Below are 17,969 nucleotides of genomic sequence, written 5' to 3' on the forward strand. Positions count from 1 at the left end.
TATTAAGTACCTCTATTTTGCACAGCAACAGTCTAAGCCACTTACTGAGTTAACCTGCCGTTTGTTTGAATCTTGAAATAGGCTGGATACCTACAATGTTCTCACAACTCTGCTTTCTAACAAACCAGGTTAATCCTAACCAGCCTTAGCAGACTTTTTTTTTTGCACGTTTTATTCCTTGCCCTCTTTCTCAGTTGTGGAAATGTGGCTTTTGTGACTTGAAATTGCAAGTGATGAAGGTGCCTTCCTGTTGGGGGAGATGGGCTTTTCCAAAACGCATCCCTTGGAACGTGAGTTTGGGATTGCAGCATCCGAGGATGGAAGAGGGTTTCCCACTCATATTCGGAGGGGCCTAAATTGGCCCTTGGGATGAAATAGCAGCCTGGGGTGGGGGTTGGGGTTGGGGGCTTGCCTTTGTGACCCAGACTCTGGAGAGGGCAAGGGAATATTGGAGTCTCCTCCAAGAAATCCTTCACTCCTGTGATGCACTAAGAATACGGTTTAGGAAAGTTTGATTTGTCTTGATCTCATGTCTATGCAGTAAGGGAATTGCTGCCTTCTAGGGGTCTGTGTTTAGCGACGTGGTGGCTCAGTGGCTAAGACGCTGGGCTGTTTGGTGGTTCAAATCCCTAGTGCTGCGTAACAGAGTGAGCTCCCATGACTTGTCCCAGCTTCTGCCAACCTAGCAGTTCAAAAGCATGTAAAAATGCAAATAGAAAAATAGGTGCCACCTTTGGTGGGAAGGGAACCGCATTCCATGCACCTTCAGCATTGAGTCATGCTGGCCACATGACCACGGAGACGTCTTCGGGCAGCGCTGGCTCTTCGGCTTAGATACGGAGATGAGCACCGCCCCCTAGAGTCCGGAACGACTAGCACATGTGTGCGAGGGGAACTTTTACCTTTACCTTAAGGATCTGTTTATTTTCTTCTCCGATTGGGGTTTGATGATCCCATATCCTGCTTAGTGTCTCATGCCAGGACCCACCTGGAGTCTTGCTCCTTGGCTTAGGATGCGTTGACTTTGCCCTCAGCTGATCTAGAACCTGACGGAGTCGAGAACCCTGTTGGAAAAGGGAAACGACTCGGCTGGCTTCAGACAAATCCGAGGAAGTGAATCGAACGTCCTTGTCCTCATTTTCTCTCCTGCTGCTTTTAATTGTCACCTTATGGTTAATGAGGATGGTAAGTGTGGTCTGTGACTGTGACCTGTCACTTTGTCGTTGTCCGTGTGCACCCGGAGAGCTTGTGCGCTGGAGACAAATTCCTTGGCCACCGCCATCTAGGAAGGCAACTTGCCTTGAAGGAGTCGGTCATCTTTGGGTCAGCCGTAGGGTTCATTTATTTCTTTATTTAATTTTTTTGGCTCACTTTTACTACTTTATAAGTAACTCAAGATGGCGGACAAACCTAATGCTCCCCCTCCCCCTCCTCTTTTCCCCCACAACAACAACCCTGTGAGGTGGGTTGGATTGGGAGAGAGACCGGCTCAAATTCACCCAGTTGGCTTTCATGCCTAAGGCTTGACTAGAACTCACAGCCTCCTCCAGATTGGCCCAAAGTCACTAAATGGCTTTCATTCCTAAGGCTAGATTAGATGATGGCCTAATTGTCACCCAGGTGGCTTTCATGCCTGAGGCAGGACTAGAACTCGCCGTCCCCTTGTGATGGGAAGGTGCAGTGGGTTGGTGGTCTCCCTCCCTCCTGTGCTGGCCAAGAGAAGACAGTGGAGGATTCTGGATTGATGGCCTGAAAACTTCCTCCCAGCTGTGGGGTTTGAATGAAGACTCTTGTTCCTGTGCAGGAAGTTATCAAGTGCCTGGTTATCATTTCTCTCTTTCGTTTTGGAGAGAAAATGGGACGTTTTTCCTTCCACCAAGAAACGAGCCTCTTGCTTATATGGAGGAAGAGAGAAGCAGCGTCGTTTGTCATGAATGTTGACATGCTGGATTATTCTGTGGCTGCTTTGCTTCTATCGAAATTCCCCTTTTTTCTTTCTTTCTTTCCAAAAGTGGTATTTTGCTTTGAAGGCCCAGGTTTTAAAAATCCTGGATCTCTCTTTCTGCTCCTAAATGCTCTCTCATTGGGTTGGCTGGGTTTTTTTTTTGAGAGTGATATTTACTTATTTTTTATTACTTTTAATTTTTTCTATCTTTTTATTTCTTTTTTGCTATTTATTTATTTATAGATTTTTGTCATTTCCATACATAGTTTAACACAGCAACAAACACAATCTCTACTTATCCTACATAGCTACAATAATGTTATTAATGCATACCTTATCCTCCTTTATATATTTACCTATGGATGATCTGGTGCCAGTTTTACAGTCCTCAAAATGTTCTACTCCTTTTCCTCATTTCCAACTCTTTTTTTTTTTTATTAAAAGAGTTTTGTACAAACAAATTTTCCCCCTTTTCACCCCCCCCTCCACACAGTATAAATCTCATACAAATACTATACCCCCCCAACCCCCCCGCAAAAATTCACATTCAGATATTATACCAAACACTTTACCCCCTCCTCTCCCCCCATCTTAAAATAGATTACTCATAACCCCTCTCCTCCCAACAAAAACTATATAAATTACTCTTAAATTAATAATAACACATTGATCATTTTCTAAGCTAATTTAACATCTATAACTCTTAATATAAATTTCTCCTAGCCTAACAATGTTTCATTAGTCCCATCTTCTAATTTATTCATACATATATATTGCCCCACCCTCCACCCTAACCCTCCCCCACCTCCCACACAAACCCACCCCCCTGACTTCCGCTGTACCACTCTAACAATTCCAAACATCCCATATATTATTTACTCTGATCATCTATCGGTCTAAACATTCTTACCTAAAGGCTAGGTAATAACTCCTAGTCTGGTATTTATTCTGTATATAATCAATCCATTTTGCCCATTCCTGTGTGTAATCCTCCTGTTTCTGAGCTTTTAAGAAAGCTGAAATTTTTGCCATTTCAGCGAACCCCGCCACCTTCTGAATCCATTGATCAATTGTCGGCAAAAAATCTTTTTTCCAATGTTGCGCAATCAACAACCTAGCTGCTGTAACCATATACAAGGCCAATTTTGTTTCCCCTTTGGTAAAATCCTTAACTATACCCAATAAAAACATTTGTGGAGTGAATTGTATTCTTTTCTTAAATACATTCTGCATAACCCACCATATTTTTATCCAAAAAGCTTTCACCTTGTTACAAGTCCACCATACATGAAAAAAGGTAGCATCTAGACACCCGCATCTCCAACATTTTGGTTGAACATTTGGGTACATGCATGATAATTTTTTAGGATCTAAATACCATCTGTAAAACATTTTATAAAAATTCTCCCTTAAATTCTGTGACTGTGTAAATTTAACATTCTGAACCCATATTTTTTCCCACGTTTCCAACATAACCACTTCACCAAAATTCTGAGCCCATTTAATCATACAATCCTTAACCAATTCACTTTCTGAGTCTCTTTCTAACAGTACATTATATATTCTTTTAACTTGTTTTGGACCAGTCTCTTTTATCTGCTTAATCAGTTCCACTTCTTTATCCATAAAGCCGACCCTGCGATCTTCTTCCCATCTCTTCTGAAGCTGTATGTAATGTAACCAATTTAAAGTAATTCCTTCTTCCAACAGCTGTTCCAAAGTTTTTAACTTCCATTCGCCCCCATCAGCAATAAGCACATCTTTATATAAACACCCCCCGAGTGACTTAATATTCATAATCCCCATGGTGTCTGCAAGATCCAACCAAAGCGGTATTTTATAATCCCAATTGGGCCGGTGCTTCTTCCATATTCTCATCAAGGCACTACGGAGAACATGGTTGTTGAACACTTTATCCACCCTGTCTTCATAAAAAAGATATGCATGCCATCCCAGAACAAGATCATGGCCTTCTATATTGAGCAATTCCATTTTTGTTTTCCCAAACCAATCTGCTACATGCGTTAATACCGCAGCTTCATAATACAATCGAAGGTTTGGGAGTCTAAGGCCGCCTCTTTCACGTGTATCTTGCATAATCTTCATCTTTACTCTCGGTTTCCAACTCTTGATACATTTTGTTCCAAATTTCATAATATTCTGTCTCGTTCTCTATTTTTGATTTCTAATGTAAGTCTGTCCATTTCTGCACAGGCCAAAATTTCCTTTATTACCTCTACTTCGGTGGGGGCATCTCTCTTTTTCCAATTTTGTGCATTTACTTATTCATTTTGATGCGGCTGGAAGGCCCCCAAGCTCCGAAATCTGAACCGTGTTCCATTTATTTCCAAAGACCTCTCTGGCCACGGCGAAGGCACCGGGAAGGTGCTTAAAAAGCTAAAAATGGTGATATGAACAATTCATATTATTACAAGTGTTAGTACTACTGTTATTATATGATTAGAGAAGGTAAAATCAATAGGAAGGCAACATAGAATGGAGAAGTATAAAGGCTAAACATGAATGCCGATATAGAAGGCTGTATAATTACTTTATATTGTTATGTATGTTTTGTTTTTTGTTTTGTTGTTGTTGTGTTTTTCTTTCTGTTTGTAAAGGTAAATGTTTAATAAAAACTAGAAATGAAGGTCTCGGCCACAATTGTCCCCATTTAGGAGGATAAAAAACCCCAAATCCAGCAAGAAGTGATAAAGAAAGACAGCAAAAGTTGCTCTGGATTGGACTGGAGACTCCAAGTTGGGCTGATGAGATGAAGAGATGATGATAGGTTTCATGGCAGTTAGTGTGTTGGTTGGTTTGAGGCTGTTCTCTCCTGTTTATGTCCCCCCCCCCAGTTTTTAATTTTTTATAAAAATGTGAAATCCATGCAGGAGCAGTGTGGCCCCTGGGCGCCATATATTCCAGTACAGACAAAGCTAGTCAAATTAAACATTAGTATATACATTCTATCAACTTATAAAATTCCCATCACAATGCGCTTCTGGTCACAGCCGATCATGCTTCAATCATTCCACTATGGAGACTTCAAGTTGGGCTGAGGATATGATGGGGATGGGTCTCATGGCAGGTAGCCTGTCTTGGTTTGAGGCTGTTCTCTTCCCTCTTTATGTTTCCTGTTTTGTTTGGCCAGATTTTTTTATTCCCCTGTGGTTTCCCCCCCCTCCCTCTCTCTCTCTCTCTCTCGGTCTCTCTCTCTCTTTCTCTCTCTCTTTCTCTCTCTCTCTCTCTCTGTGCGCATTTCCTATTGGAGGAATGCAAAACAATATTTTCTGGAGCTTTGTGGTGAGCCTGAGTTAGGATCTCAAGCCCGATTCTGCCTTTTGCATTGTTTCTCTACCCCCCCCCCCCCAAATTATTTCCTCGCTTCCTTTTTAAGCTCAACCAGGGCATAAATGTGCTGTGGCAGTCTGTTTTCCCCCGCGCCACATCCCTGTGTAACATCTCTGCTCCATCCCCTGAGTCAGAGAGGCTGAAGTCATGGGATTGAAGTAACGTCTCCCCCCCCCCCCCCCCCGTTTCCCCACTGGGAGGCATATTTTCTGTGGTGCTTTGTCACCCAGGACTCAGGGGGAAAAAACTCCGGAGTCGGCCTGCATCTCAGCGATATTATCTGGCATAACAAATCAGTTATTTATCTACTCAAGAACTTAGGATATCGTGCAAGTAGTCTGCAATTCAGCCTGAAATTTCCACCGCCGAGTGAGACGCTTGTCCAATGGGTTTCGTCCCATTTTTACGACATTTCTTGCCACGGCCGTTAAGTGAATCGCTGCCACCGTTACGTGAGTAACACGGTTGTTGGGTGAATCTGGCACCCCGGTTGACTTAGCTTGCCTGAAGGTCCCATCAAGGGGGAAAGAGTATATAATTAATGAAGAAATAGAGTAATGATAGTATATTGTTCATTGTAGAAATATTGGGAAGAAATGCCCTCTATGTCAAAACGTAACTAGAGGATATATATATTGCTTACAGTAAAATAGACTAATATAGAAATATGAAATGGTAATTGGGTGTCATTTTTGAAGGGGCAATTAAAGATATTGTTTATGTATTAAGAAAAAATGAGTATAAAAATGGAAAATAATGGATAATTTGGCTGAAAGTGAAAAGCAAGCTGTGGTGTCGAATGGAAAGATCTGGTCAAGGCTTTGTTCCTATAATACTGTATGTAGAAAGGTGTATTTAAAAAAAATGAACAAAAGAAAAGAAGGTTCCAGAAAGGGATCGCGTGACTTCAGGCCATTTTCTGGGCTGTTTTCTGGCCCTTGGTTGGCCATTTTTGAGGTGTTTTTCAGGCCAAAACCAGCTGTTCTTTGGGCTCCTGGCGCTCTGGAGCAGGCGCAGGCGTTCCGATTTGGGCACTCGATGCCAGAGAGGTTCGCCGTCACTGCTTGGGGTGTGTGTGTGAGGGGAGAGGTTGGACTTTCTTGGTTTTGTCCTTGAAAACTTTCTGAAGAAGCTTCTTGGAAGAGAAGCAAAACGTTTTCAAAGAAGAAAACAAACCAAGAAAGTCCAGTAGGGTTTTTTTTGGGGTGGGTGGGGTGGGGGAGAAGCACCTTTGGGCCAATCCTGAGCCGGATGATGGAGGATCTCCACAGACTTTCGAAAATGGAGTAGAAAAACGGAAGCAAGGAAAAAATCTGGACGGATGTAGAAAGTTCCACCCCATAATTTAATAATCGCTTTGGAAAAGCTGAAAGGAGACTTGCCAGAAGTTGGGCTTTGGCCGTTATCCGAGGCAGCAGCCCTTCTTTTCTGAAGAGCAAAGAGAAAAGGCCAATTAGGAGGAGTAATTCGGGCTGCTGCATCGGCCCATTACAGGCAACGAGGAGAAGCTCCTTACTACCAGGAGAGCCTGAATCAGCCTGGGTGGGTTTCCAGAGGGGGAATGGATGGGGGACAAATTCTGCCCCCTTCGTCTTTCTGCCTCTCTGGGTGCCAGAAAGGGAGCAGCTCGGGCGAAGGCCTCTTTCAGCCGTGGGGTCCCAGGGCTGGTTCTGTGGCTCTAAGGAAGGGCTGAAGGTCTGCTCTTTCAGGGGCTCCTGAGTGCCAAGCGGGAGGCTTGGGAGAAGAGTTTAGGGCGTAAAGATGCCCGGAGGAATCAGGGGGTGTGGGGGTGCAGGTTGTAAAGCTCTCGGCAGCCCTTTACCTCTCATGCAGGAGAGCAGGAGCCCATTTACCTTCATCGGCTGCCTTTTGCTGTTAGAAGCCCCCCCCCCCCCCCCCCAAGCTCCCCTGAAGGAAAGTGGTCATGGGGAAAAAGGGAGAAGATCCCTGGAAAGAGGAAGGGAGTTAATTATCCATGCCGCCATAAGTAAATGAGGCATTTTACAATACTCCTTCAAATGGGGTCTGTTTTTGCCTTGGAGTCAGTCAGCACTTGCAGGGAATGTGAGAGAGGGAGGGAGGGAGGGAGGGAGGGAGGGAGGGAGGGAGGGAGAGACAGATAGGAATGGATGGATAGATAGATAGATAGATAGATAGATAGATAGATAGATAGATAGATAGATGATAGATAGATAGATAGATGATAGATAGATAGATGATAGGTAGATAGATAGATGATAGATAGATGATAGATAGATAGATAGATAGATAGATGATAGATAGATAGATAGATAGATGATAGATAGATAGATAGATAGATAGATAGATAGATAGATAGATAGATAGATAGATAGATAGGCAAGCAGGCAGGCAGGCAGGCAGGCAGGCAGGCAGGCATTTAATTGATTTGATATCTTTCTGGTCCAAAAACGAGCGACTGTTTGCACAGGAGCAGGGAGCGTTCTCCCAGTTCTCGAACCCCCCATTGGAAACGTTTTGCTCCTTTGCTGGCTGCAGCTGGCCTGGCAAGGCTTCCAACGTGTCTGCTTTATAGGCTGGCTTGGCGTAGGTAGGGGAAACCCCGGCACTGCGGCACAGGTAACGATGAAACCGGCGTTGGAATAAGCGTAAATAAAGGAGGAGGTTAATAACGGCTGTTGTGTTGGGAAAGCCACCGTCTGTAATCAAACTTCTGAGCTGCTTCATTTGTTCTAAAAATCATTGTGTTATAATGTCTTGTAACAAGCCAAATACGTCCAGACCTCATTTCTAATCGCTCTCAAAGCTCTCCTATTTCCATAACTTTCCGCCCTTCTCCTTGATTTAATACAAATTGATTTGTTCTCCCTTTTCCTCAGGTTTTGCTCCAAAATGCCAGGCGCTATCCTTTTTTATCCCTTTTCTGAATTCCAAGGCAAACACAGAAAGTTTCTAGGATTAAAATGATGGGCGTCTGTTCCAAGATCCCAGGGTGAACGTTGCCTGGCTTTGTTCTGCTTTGACCCGGGAGCTGCACGTCAGCAGTTCGTGCTCTGCTCTACCGTGGGCTCCCAGCTCTGTCTCTGCTCTTGTTGCTGAGCTCTTCCGGTTTCTGCTTCCAATAATATAATCAATTTCGTTTCTGTGTCTGGTGATGTCCATGACTGCAGGCATCAATTGAAGAACAGCATAACAGAGTTGGAGGGGACCTTGGAGGTCTTCTAGTCCAACCCCCTGCTCAAGCAGGAGACCCTAGACCATTCCAGACAAATGGCTGTCCAGTCTCCTCTTTTTTTCCAGTGATGGAGGCAAGGAAACCACAACTCTGTTCTCCGTAGTGGTGGAGGTAGCATCCAGGCTGGGTTGACCTTCATCCACTCATTGCGAGGACTGAGCCTGACAGTGGTTGAAACCACGCCCCTGTCGCTAGGCAAAGCCCAGTTCCGACTCAGTCCCTCAATGAGGACGGATGCATCATCGCTTTGTTCTTGACTGAAAAGAAAAATTGAGATATTGGCTTTGTGAGTACATTGCATGAAGGGATAACATTGTGCTGGGAGCGACCCTGGAAGGCTTAAGCCCCCTTTAGGAGCAGGAGCCTTGTGGGTCTTGCCTGTAAGCCCCTTTGGGGCATAAAGGCTTCGGAAGGCGGCAGCTGTTTAAAATTGGTCTTTTGCTGACTTGAAACATAAGCACAGCTTGAATAGCTCTGGAGGCTGAGAAGTTCGCCGTTTTGAAAATCCGCTGTCGCCGCGCTTCTCTGGCTTCGCCGTCTGATTCTTCTGATTGCGCCTGGACCCTTTGCCTGCCCTGCACGCCTTAAGCAGCCGGGCTCAGGGCCCGGGGAAATGCTCCGCTGCTCCTGCTTGCAGTCGAGTGGCAAACCGCGGCAGCTTTAACTATTCGATCTACTGCTGAAGGCCTTTAGGCTACTGCGGAGCGACCCGAGCCTTCAAGGCGTGAATTTCACTGTGTGGAGCAGCGCGTCTTTCAGCGAGTCGCTTTGTCAGCGGTCCCAAACAGTTGAAAAAAAAAGGCACAAAGCACCATTTTTGTATTTCTGCGCCTTTTCCTTCCAATTCAAAATGGCGGCCGCCAGTTCTGTCGAACTATCGGACACTAATAATACCACCCCTGGTGAAAGTGAGCGCCCTCAAATGGTGGAAGGGCAGGGAGGCTCCCAATCGCCCCCCAGACCTTCAACTTCTAATTCTTCTGACACTGCAAAGGGGCATAAGAAGACTTCAAAGCCTTCAGCCGGGGGCTAGCAAGTCTAAAAAGTCTGTCTTCTCGTTATGAGAGACGGAAGGAGAAAGCCTTGGAGCGAATTGAACCAAAAGGCTGCATCTAAGGCGGCTCCTTCCTTGCCTTCTACTGATACCCCAACAGCTTGCTCAAATGCAGCTGGCTTTGCAGCTCCTTCCTGGGGACAGGCAGGGCAGGGGGCCTACCCTTAGCCCCCTTTTTCCCATTGATGTCTCTGGCATTTGGGGGCCAGCGCAGGAGATCAATTCCTCTGCACCTCCTGCAACCCACATCGCGCCTCCCAATTTGCAAAGGATGGACACTACGCCCTCTACTTCAGCTGAGCCATCTGCCTTATCAGGCATGAATCAGCCTAACCCCCCCCCTCTGACCGCCCTAGGGTGGCCCCAGCACCTTTGCCTACAGCGGGTATCTCTGCACCGAGTGGGGAGGCATCGGCCGACTCTTCTGATTCTGAGGAGGGAGAAATCAAAGAGGCCAAGATGTCAGAGGATGAGGGCAGGGAGACGGACCGGAAGTCCTTTTCTGGCCTTTTTCCTCCAACCCTGTTCCCATCACTGCTTTAAAAGGCCAAGATGGCCTCACATTTCGGTTCTCAGCCGACACCGACTGCTCCTCGACCTACTACTGTTTCGGCTGGCACCCTTTTTTCTGAGCATGAGAGTGGCCGCTCAGGCATTGGTTTGCGGACCTGCGGGCCCTTTCGGTGGAGAGGCCCTGGAGGATCCCTCAGGACCAGATCTCCCTCAGCCAGGGGTCGCTGGAAGATCCCGATCCCCAATGGTTCCAGTTAACCGCCTGGCGTTTGAGGGAGGACAACTACTCCTCCAGGGTAATCGGGACTATCCAGGCCGCACGGCGTCCTTCAACTGAACGCATCTACGAGTCCACCTGGCGGTCCTTTCTGTTCTTGGTGTTCTGGTAAGACTTTGGATCCCGTTAGGGCTCCTATCCCTCACGTCCTGGAATTGACAACTTCTTTCGTTCTTTCTTCCTTCCTCTCTTCCTTCCTTCCCTCCCTTCTTCCATTCTTTTTCTTTCCTTCCTCCTCTCCCTCCCTCCTTCTTTCCTTCCTTCCTTCCTTCCCTCATTTCATTCTTTCTTCTTTCCTCCCTCCCTCCCTCCTTTCTTTCTTTCTTTCCTTCCCTCCCTCTCTCTCCCCCTTCTTTCATTCTTTCTTTTCCTCCCTCCCTCCCTCCCTTCCTCCTCTCCCTTCCCTCTTTCATTCTTTCTTGTTTCCTTCCTTCCTTCCCTCCCTCTTTCCCTCTCTTCTTTCATTCTTCCTCCCTCCTTTCTCTCTTTCTTCCTTGCCTCCCTCCCTCCCTTCTTTCTTTCTTATTTCCTTACTTCTCTCCCTCCTTCCCTCCCTCCCTCCCTCCTTCCTTCCTTCCTTTCTTCTCTCCCTTTTTACAAATGCAACTTCTATTTTTGAATCTGTTAACTGAAGCAACAGGCATGAAACTTTGAAGCTGGAATCGATAGGAAAAAATATAGTCTCCTTCTGCCGTTGCAATTGGGATCGGCTCCTGCAAAGCGATCTTTGTATTAAGCAAGAGATTTTAAACACATTTGTTCAGTCTTTGGTCCAAAATTATAGTCCTGTGTTTTATGGAACAAGTCTGGAATTAAATGCGCATGGGAGAGACTTTACAGAACATTGTAACAAGTGGGAGATGCCAAAATACAGTTAGCCATCTGTTTAAAAGAAAAAGAAAGAGAAAACCCAACATGCCTTTTGATGAGGAAGATTGCAAAGCTCCTGGTATAAAGTTATATTATCCCGGTTTGTATATGTGCAGCCAGTGTATCCAGGGACCACATAAACACATCCTTGTAAATCCTTAGTAATAAGGCCACCCCTGGATGCTGCGTCCAGTTCTGTTCACCACAAAGATGTTGAGACTTTGGAAGAAGTGCAGAGAAGAGCAACGAGGAGGATTAAAAACCTGGAGACGAAAACATCCAAAGAATGGTTGCAGAATTGGGCACGGCCAGTCTAGAGAGAAGAAGGACTGGGGGGGGGGGGACATGATCCTGTAGCAGTATTCCAGTATTTGGGGGGCTGCCCCAAAGAAGAGGGGGCAAAGCTATTCTCCAAAACACCTGAAGGGAGGACAAGAAGCGATGGATGGAAACTAACCAAGGAGAGAAGCAACCTGGAATTAAGGAGAAATTTCCTGATAATTAAAACAATCAGTTTAATGGTTTGCCTTCAGACATTGTGGGTTCTTCATCACTGGAGGTTTTTAAGAAGAGACCGGACAGCCACTTGTCTGAAAAGGTAGAGGGTTTCCTTCTCAAGCAGGGGGTTGGACTAGAAGACCTCCAGGGCCCCTTCCAGCTCTATTCTGATGGATTGAACGTTTGGCTCTTAGATATGCAATCCTTCGGAAAGGAATGTGACTCTGCCCAACACGCAGGTGCTTTACACTGAAATCTTTGCATTCAGGTATGGAAATTAAACGCACGGTTTAACGAACCTTATCAAGGATTCCCCTTCTGGATGATGTATGTTTGGGTCTCTTGTGGGAATTGGAAAAAAAAAAGTCATGAGATTATGCCCTGCCTGCCCCGGTCGTTTTGGGTGGAAAATATTTGGGATTTAAAGGATTTCGTTTGCAGGAAGCCAAGGAAGGAAATCAGGGCAGCTCAAGGGAACTGATAAGATTTCTGAGTCCGGGGAGGGAATCCAGAGAGGCTCCCTTCTCTGCTGACCGAAATACCCTTTCTTCCTATGAGTGGGACACGTCACGGGTGTCAAAGGTCAAAAAATGGCTTTGGGGTCACAAAACAGGAGCCCTTTTGACCACCTTGAACTAAAGCAATGTACGGGATGGAGGGCAATGCAGATGGAGGTAGCAGGGAGTTCTTTAACTTCAACGTCACTGCCTTCCTCTCACTGATAAGTGACGAATAAAACCTGCAGATACAGAGAAAAAGTCACACCAAAACAAAATTTAAAAACCTGAAGGACATCATAAGAAAAAAAAAAACAACCTTAGACAACTCATTTTCCCTTTCTCTTCCGTTGTCTGTAGACACCAATCACATTTCATCTATTCGTACTTTTTCTTGAAATATGGAAACTGTGGCTTATGTTTTAAAAAAATACTTTGATCTAATTTTTAATCTTTTTTGTTATCATCTATACTGAACTTTCTAACCGCCCCTTGCTTTGTGATGAAGGTGCAATGGGAGCCATTCTAGCTTGGATTTAGTTAAACCACGAGTAAATAAAGTCAGTTTTGCCGTCCCTACGTATTCTCCCATTTTGCAATCTTGGCAGGGTTTCATTTTTGTAATCTTGAGCTAAATTGGTTCTTGCTGATGTTAATGTTCCTTAGTAGATTGTCATAAGTTTTTGTTTCTCCTCTCTGGAATTAATCCTAGTGAAAATATTTGTGTGTTTTCAGTCAGATGTTATTTAAAAAATATATTATTAATGTTTTGATGTATTTACTTCCACCAGCCCTAGTTGTCTTTAAACCAGGACCACGTGCTATAGTGTTCTTTCCTTAATATTTATAATTAATAATAATAATAATAATAATATCCAACATTTATTATTTTAGGGTTTGTTCTTCTGGTTAACCACTGACAGGGATTTTGCACTTATTTTCTCTCAAACTGTATTTTGGGGTGATTTTTAAAATGGATTCCCCCCCCCCCCCATTATTTTCCTCAGTCATTCGCCTCTTTGGAGTTTCGCATCCATTTTATCACATAATTTTTAGTTTGTTCTGGTTCCATGGATTATTTCAAATGCAATTTATATATACATGTCTTTGTTGATTATATTGAATTGGGCATGCTTCGATTTCTGTCATATTTCTCAAAGTTCCCTTTATTCCTCCCTTGAGATCTCTTTTTATTCTTATAGTAATTTGTAAGTACTCTGTCCATTTGTAAATTCCCACTTCCATTGAGCAGTTCTTGCTGCGCCTTTCATCTCTTTTCTGAATCTTGATATAACGCATTGACTCACAAAATTACAGTCCTTACTATCTTTGGAGTGAGACCTGATATCTATTATCTTGGAAATGGAGTTAGACTCCTAATGCACTTTAGCTGTTCAGTTAGCAGTGCTAAGGGAAAAATATAGTTAACAGATTAACAGAGTTGGAAGGGACCTCGGAGGTCTTCTAGTTCAAACCTCTGCTCAAGCAGGAGACCATATCCATCGCACCATCTCCATGCTCACACGATCAAAATTCAAAGCATTTGACTCATATTTATGACGGTTGTAGTGTCCCATCATGTGACCCTTTTTTGAGAAGCTAAATCAATGGGGAAGCCACATTCACTCAACAAGCATATTACCAAAGAGCCATGGTGGCGCAGTGGTTAGAATGCAGTACTGCGGGCAAATTATGCCCACTGCCAGCAGTTTGATCCTGAGCAGCTCAAGGTTGACTCAGCCTTCCATCCTTCGTAGGTCAGTAAAATGAGGACCCAGATGATTGGGGGCAATAATAGGCTGACTCTGTAAACCGCTTAGAGAAGGCTATAAAAGCCCTGCGAAGCGGTATATAAGTCTAAGTGCTATTGCTGCTCTTTTAACAACTGCACTGATTCACTTAACAACTCGGGCAAGAAAGTTCGTTCAATGGGGCAAAATTCGCTTATCACATGACTGATGCGAAATTTGGGGTCATAGGTCAAGAATGACCAAAGTTGATCTTGTCGACTCCTCACAGCTTCTGGCGTGGCGTTTCCAAAATGATAGGGAAGAGTTGGTGCAGCTGCAGGCCAAAGCGTTAATATTTGTTTTTCAGCCACAATCGTTTACATCTCGAAGGGGAAAACGAGCTGGCCTTGTAATTTGTGCGTTAAGGTGCTGAATTAGCAGGATTTGACCGTCCGCTGTTTGGCAGTTGCGTTGGCTTCCGTCTTGTTGTTTTTCTCTCACTGTCTAGACTACATTAACCTTGGACAGGTTCCCCAGTGCTGCCTAGGGGAAGATGGATGGTGTCCCAATCTGCCTCTTAAGACAGTTAAATAAAAGAGACCTCACTCAGGAGGGCAGCGTGTCTTCCCTCTCGACCTGCCCCAAATGCCCTTGAAGCAGCGAGGCAGGTACGGCTGGATCAAATGGCAGCAACAAGCAGAGGAAGCACCTCTGAACTGCAGGAAAGGCAGGGGTGGAATCCAGCCGGTTCTGACAGGTTCTGGAGAACCGGTAGCGGAAATTTTGAGTAGTTTGGAGAACCGGCAAACGCCACCTCTGGCTGGCCCCAGGAATGGGGAGGGAATGGGGATTTTCCAGTATTCTTCCCCTGCCACGCCCACCAAGCCCCGCCCACTGAGCCACACCACAGCCACTAAGCCCCGCCCACAGAACCAGTAGTAAAAAAAAAATGAATTTCACCACTGAGGCAAGGGTGTATTTTGTCCAGCTAGAAAATAGTAGCGGCTGTTGTGCCGGATACTTTCTTGCTGCATGTAAGACAGGGCGGGAGTCAATCAATCAGAGTAGAGCTGGAAGGGACCTTGGAGGTCTTCTAGTCTAATCCCCTGCTTGAGAAGGAAACCCTATATACCAGTGATGGTGAACCTTTTCGGCACCGAGTGTCCAAATGGGAATGCGCGCAGGTGCCAGAGTGCCGGAAACACGAAGAACAGCTGACTGGTGTGCATGCGTGCCAGCCATCTGGTCTTTGTGCGTACATCGTTTCGGCACTGAAGAAAGCAAAACCAACTGTAAATTTTCCCACGCAATCTTGTGTAGTTAAGAAATAGGTTTCATCCATCCTCCCATGGCAGAGATCAGGTAGGAAGCCTTCTTTTGCTTTGATAAGCGCCAATGTCTTGGCTGCATCTGCAGAAGGGCCCTTGGCTCTCACGCTTGAAGATCGTAGCCTCCGCATTCCGTCTCACCCTTCCCCACCCAACCCCAATTCTTTGGCAAGTTGAAAAAGCAACAATAGTCACAACAGGCTTAAGCATTTTTCAATCTTGGCTGCCGGCTGAGGAATTCTGGGAGTTGTAGTCCACACATCTTAAGGTTACAAAGTCTACGACTCCCCAAATGGGCAACTCTTTGATAGCTAGAGAGCGCTTGCTTTGCTGTCAAATTAAGATAGTTTTGAAATTACTACCCGTTTGACAGTAATCCGGGGGAGCAGGGGCTGGTTTTGGTTACCCAGCCTTGTCAGCAGGAAAGCTGTACTGAGGTTTTCCACGTGTGCAGTCGGATTCTGGGCGTTTTCTGCTTGCACCTGCAAGTCCTTCCGTTCCGTTTGTGGAGGTTGGTGACATGCTTGTGGGGGAGACCCACCAACTGCTCCCTCTGCGTGTCCAAGCTGTAAAAGACGAAACGCCTAAGCAAGGTTTCAGCTGTCTAGCCTTCGGCACAGATGGCGCGGAGGGTGCACAGCGTTTCTGCATACACAGAATCATCATTAGCAAAACATGTGAAAGAACAATGCGCCCCTTGCATGCCTCCTTAGCCTCGCATAATTTCAGACACATTGGAGGTGCCGGCAGCTACGAATCTTTCTCTGTGCTGGGATGCGGCTTCCTTACAGTTAGAAGTGCATGTCGTACATTCATTCATCAAAATCGTAGAAAAAAGTAGCCTGAAAACAGATTCTATGCTATCAATGATGCAGGAGTGGATTGCTGCCGGCTTTTTGGCGTGCAATTTCTTTTGACTCTGATCATTTGTGACCACGTACCAATTCTAAGCTGAGTCCTCTCTTGACACCCCCTCCATGCCCTGTCCCTTCTTTTCCTACAGAAAAACCATCTCTGTATTATGCAAGAAAGACAGAGCACAACATACGAATGGGTCCACAAAGTGACCCCCCCACCCCTGCTGCCTTTGAAAGAGGCTTTCCATCAAGAGGTCAGATAAATCAGGAGGACAGCTTTGATTGCATTGTTATGGCTGCGATCTTGATGGCCTTTTAAAAGCCTCCCCCGTGGACCACTCCTGCTTTCCATCGGTAATTACTGTAGGTGGAGGAGGATGAGTAAACGATCCCCGTTGCATTTGGCAGGCAAATCAGATTGGAACCACAGGGCACCAATGAACCAGGGCAATTAGAGAGTGCGTTGCACTGAGCAGTTGGGGGATGGAGACCAAATGAATCAACCACCCCCTGTCCATCATGCGAAGGGATTATGTCGAATGGATAAGTCACCTGGGCCATTATTCCAACCAAAGAGGCAGCAGTCGTTCTCTTTAACGCCACATCTCCCATCGTTTCCATCCCACAGTCTTGCTAAGAAGCGTCTGACTTGGGAGCATCTTTTCTTCCTGGTATCTTGCAGGGCTAAAAAGAGTGCGAGGGGGACTAATCCTCCTTGGGGAAGGCAGGAAAGGAGGAGAAGGTTGCATGGGGGGGGGTCGGGGGGGATGGGAAGCTGGAATTCCTGCTTGTGAGGGAAGGCGTCACCCACAAACTCTGCAGTCTTGTCTCGCTTTTGATGGAAAGACCGTTGTCCGTCTGCATTCCGACCGACGTTAACTGAGCCACCAGTTCATCAGCTGGACAGTGTCATCGTGAAGAGACATTAAGCTCCTTCTGAAATGGTTCCCAGGGCCCTTGACTGGAATCCCAGAGACGGCCGTACCGGTGCCTGCTGGGAGTACCGGGTACCGTTCCGTTCCGGTGCTCTGGAGCCCACCCTCCCTCCTGACCTGTGTTTGAGCTGATCGGGGCTTTCGCACATGCCCATAGAGTCTATGGCGCCTGCGCAAAGCTCCGCTGAGTAGCTGGAGTGTCGCGGGTGGTACGCATGCTGCGTGAATGCATGTGCTGGACGGGATCCAGAACCCACCACTGAGACACCCCCCCCCCCTTTCTTTGCTTGTTACTATTAACTTTTGGAGCCAACCCTTGGCAAATTTATTATGGCAGCCTCTCTGGAATACTTGGAAAATATTAGATAGATGATTGATTGATTGATTGATTGATTGATTGATTGATAGATGATAGATAGATAGATAGATGATAGAAATAAAAAGAAAGAAAGAAAGAAAGAAAGAAAGAAAGAACACATATTCTCTCCTTCTCTCCCTCATTCTGCATCTATCTGCTGGTTTCTCTAACTGTCTCTCCCCTTCTCCCCCCCCCCATCTCCCCCCTGTCTGCCTCTCTCTCTCTCTCTCTCTCTCTCTCTCTCTCTCTCTCTCTCTCTCTCTCTCTCTCTCTCTCTCTCTCTCTCTCTTTCACACACACACACACACACCGAGACAGAGGGAGGGAGTGGGAGAAAGAGAGAGAGAAATGAAGATATTTAAAAGGCTAAGCAGTAGGTGGATTTTTAATAGCGATATTCACCTTCTGACTCTGACCTAAAATCTCAATTTTACTGCAGTATAGTAGATAAAGTCGGTTGCGATCCGGATTTGTGTTGTATCTGTGAGATGCCTGTGAAAAGAATTGACAAGCCAGTCAGCCACATTTCTTCTGCCATCCCC

The 17,969-nt window shown here is 45.6% G+C and overlaps 1 protein-coding gene across 2 annotated transcripts in view; it reads left to right on the forward strand.

Moving 5' to 3' along the window:
- The window catches only part of ELAPOR2 (endosome-lysosome associated apoptosis and autophagy regulator family member 2), a 75,978-nt gene that overhangs the window by 18,627 nt on the left and 39,382 nt on the right, over nucleotides 1-17,969 (forward strand). The gene's annotated exons all lie outside the window — the stretch shown is intronic.

Source organism: Natrix helvetica (assembly GCF_964273705.1).
Source record: "Natrix helvetica genome assembly, chromosome: 6".
Lineage (NCBI taxonomy): Eukaryota > Metazoa > Chordata > Lepidosauria > Squamata > Natricidae > Natrix > Natrix helvetica.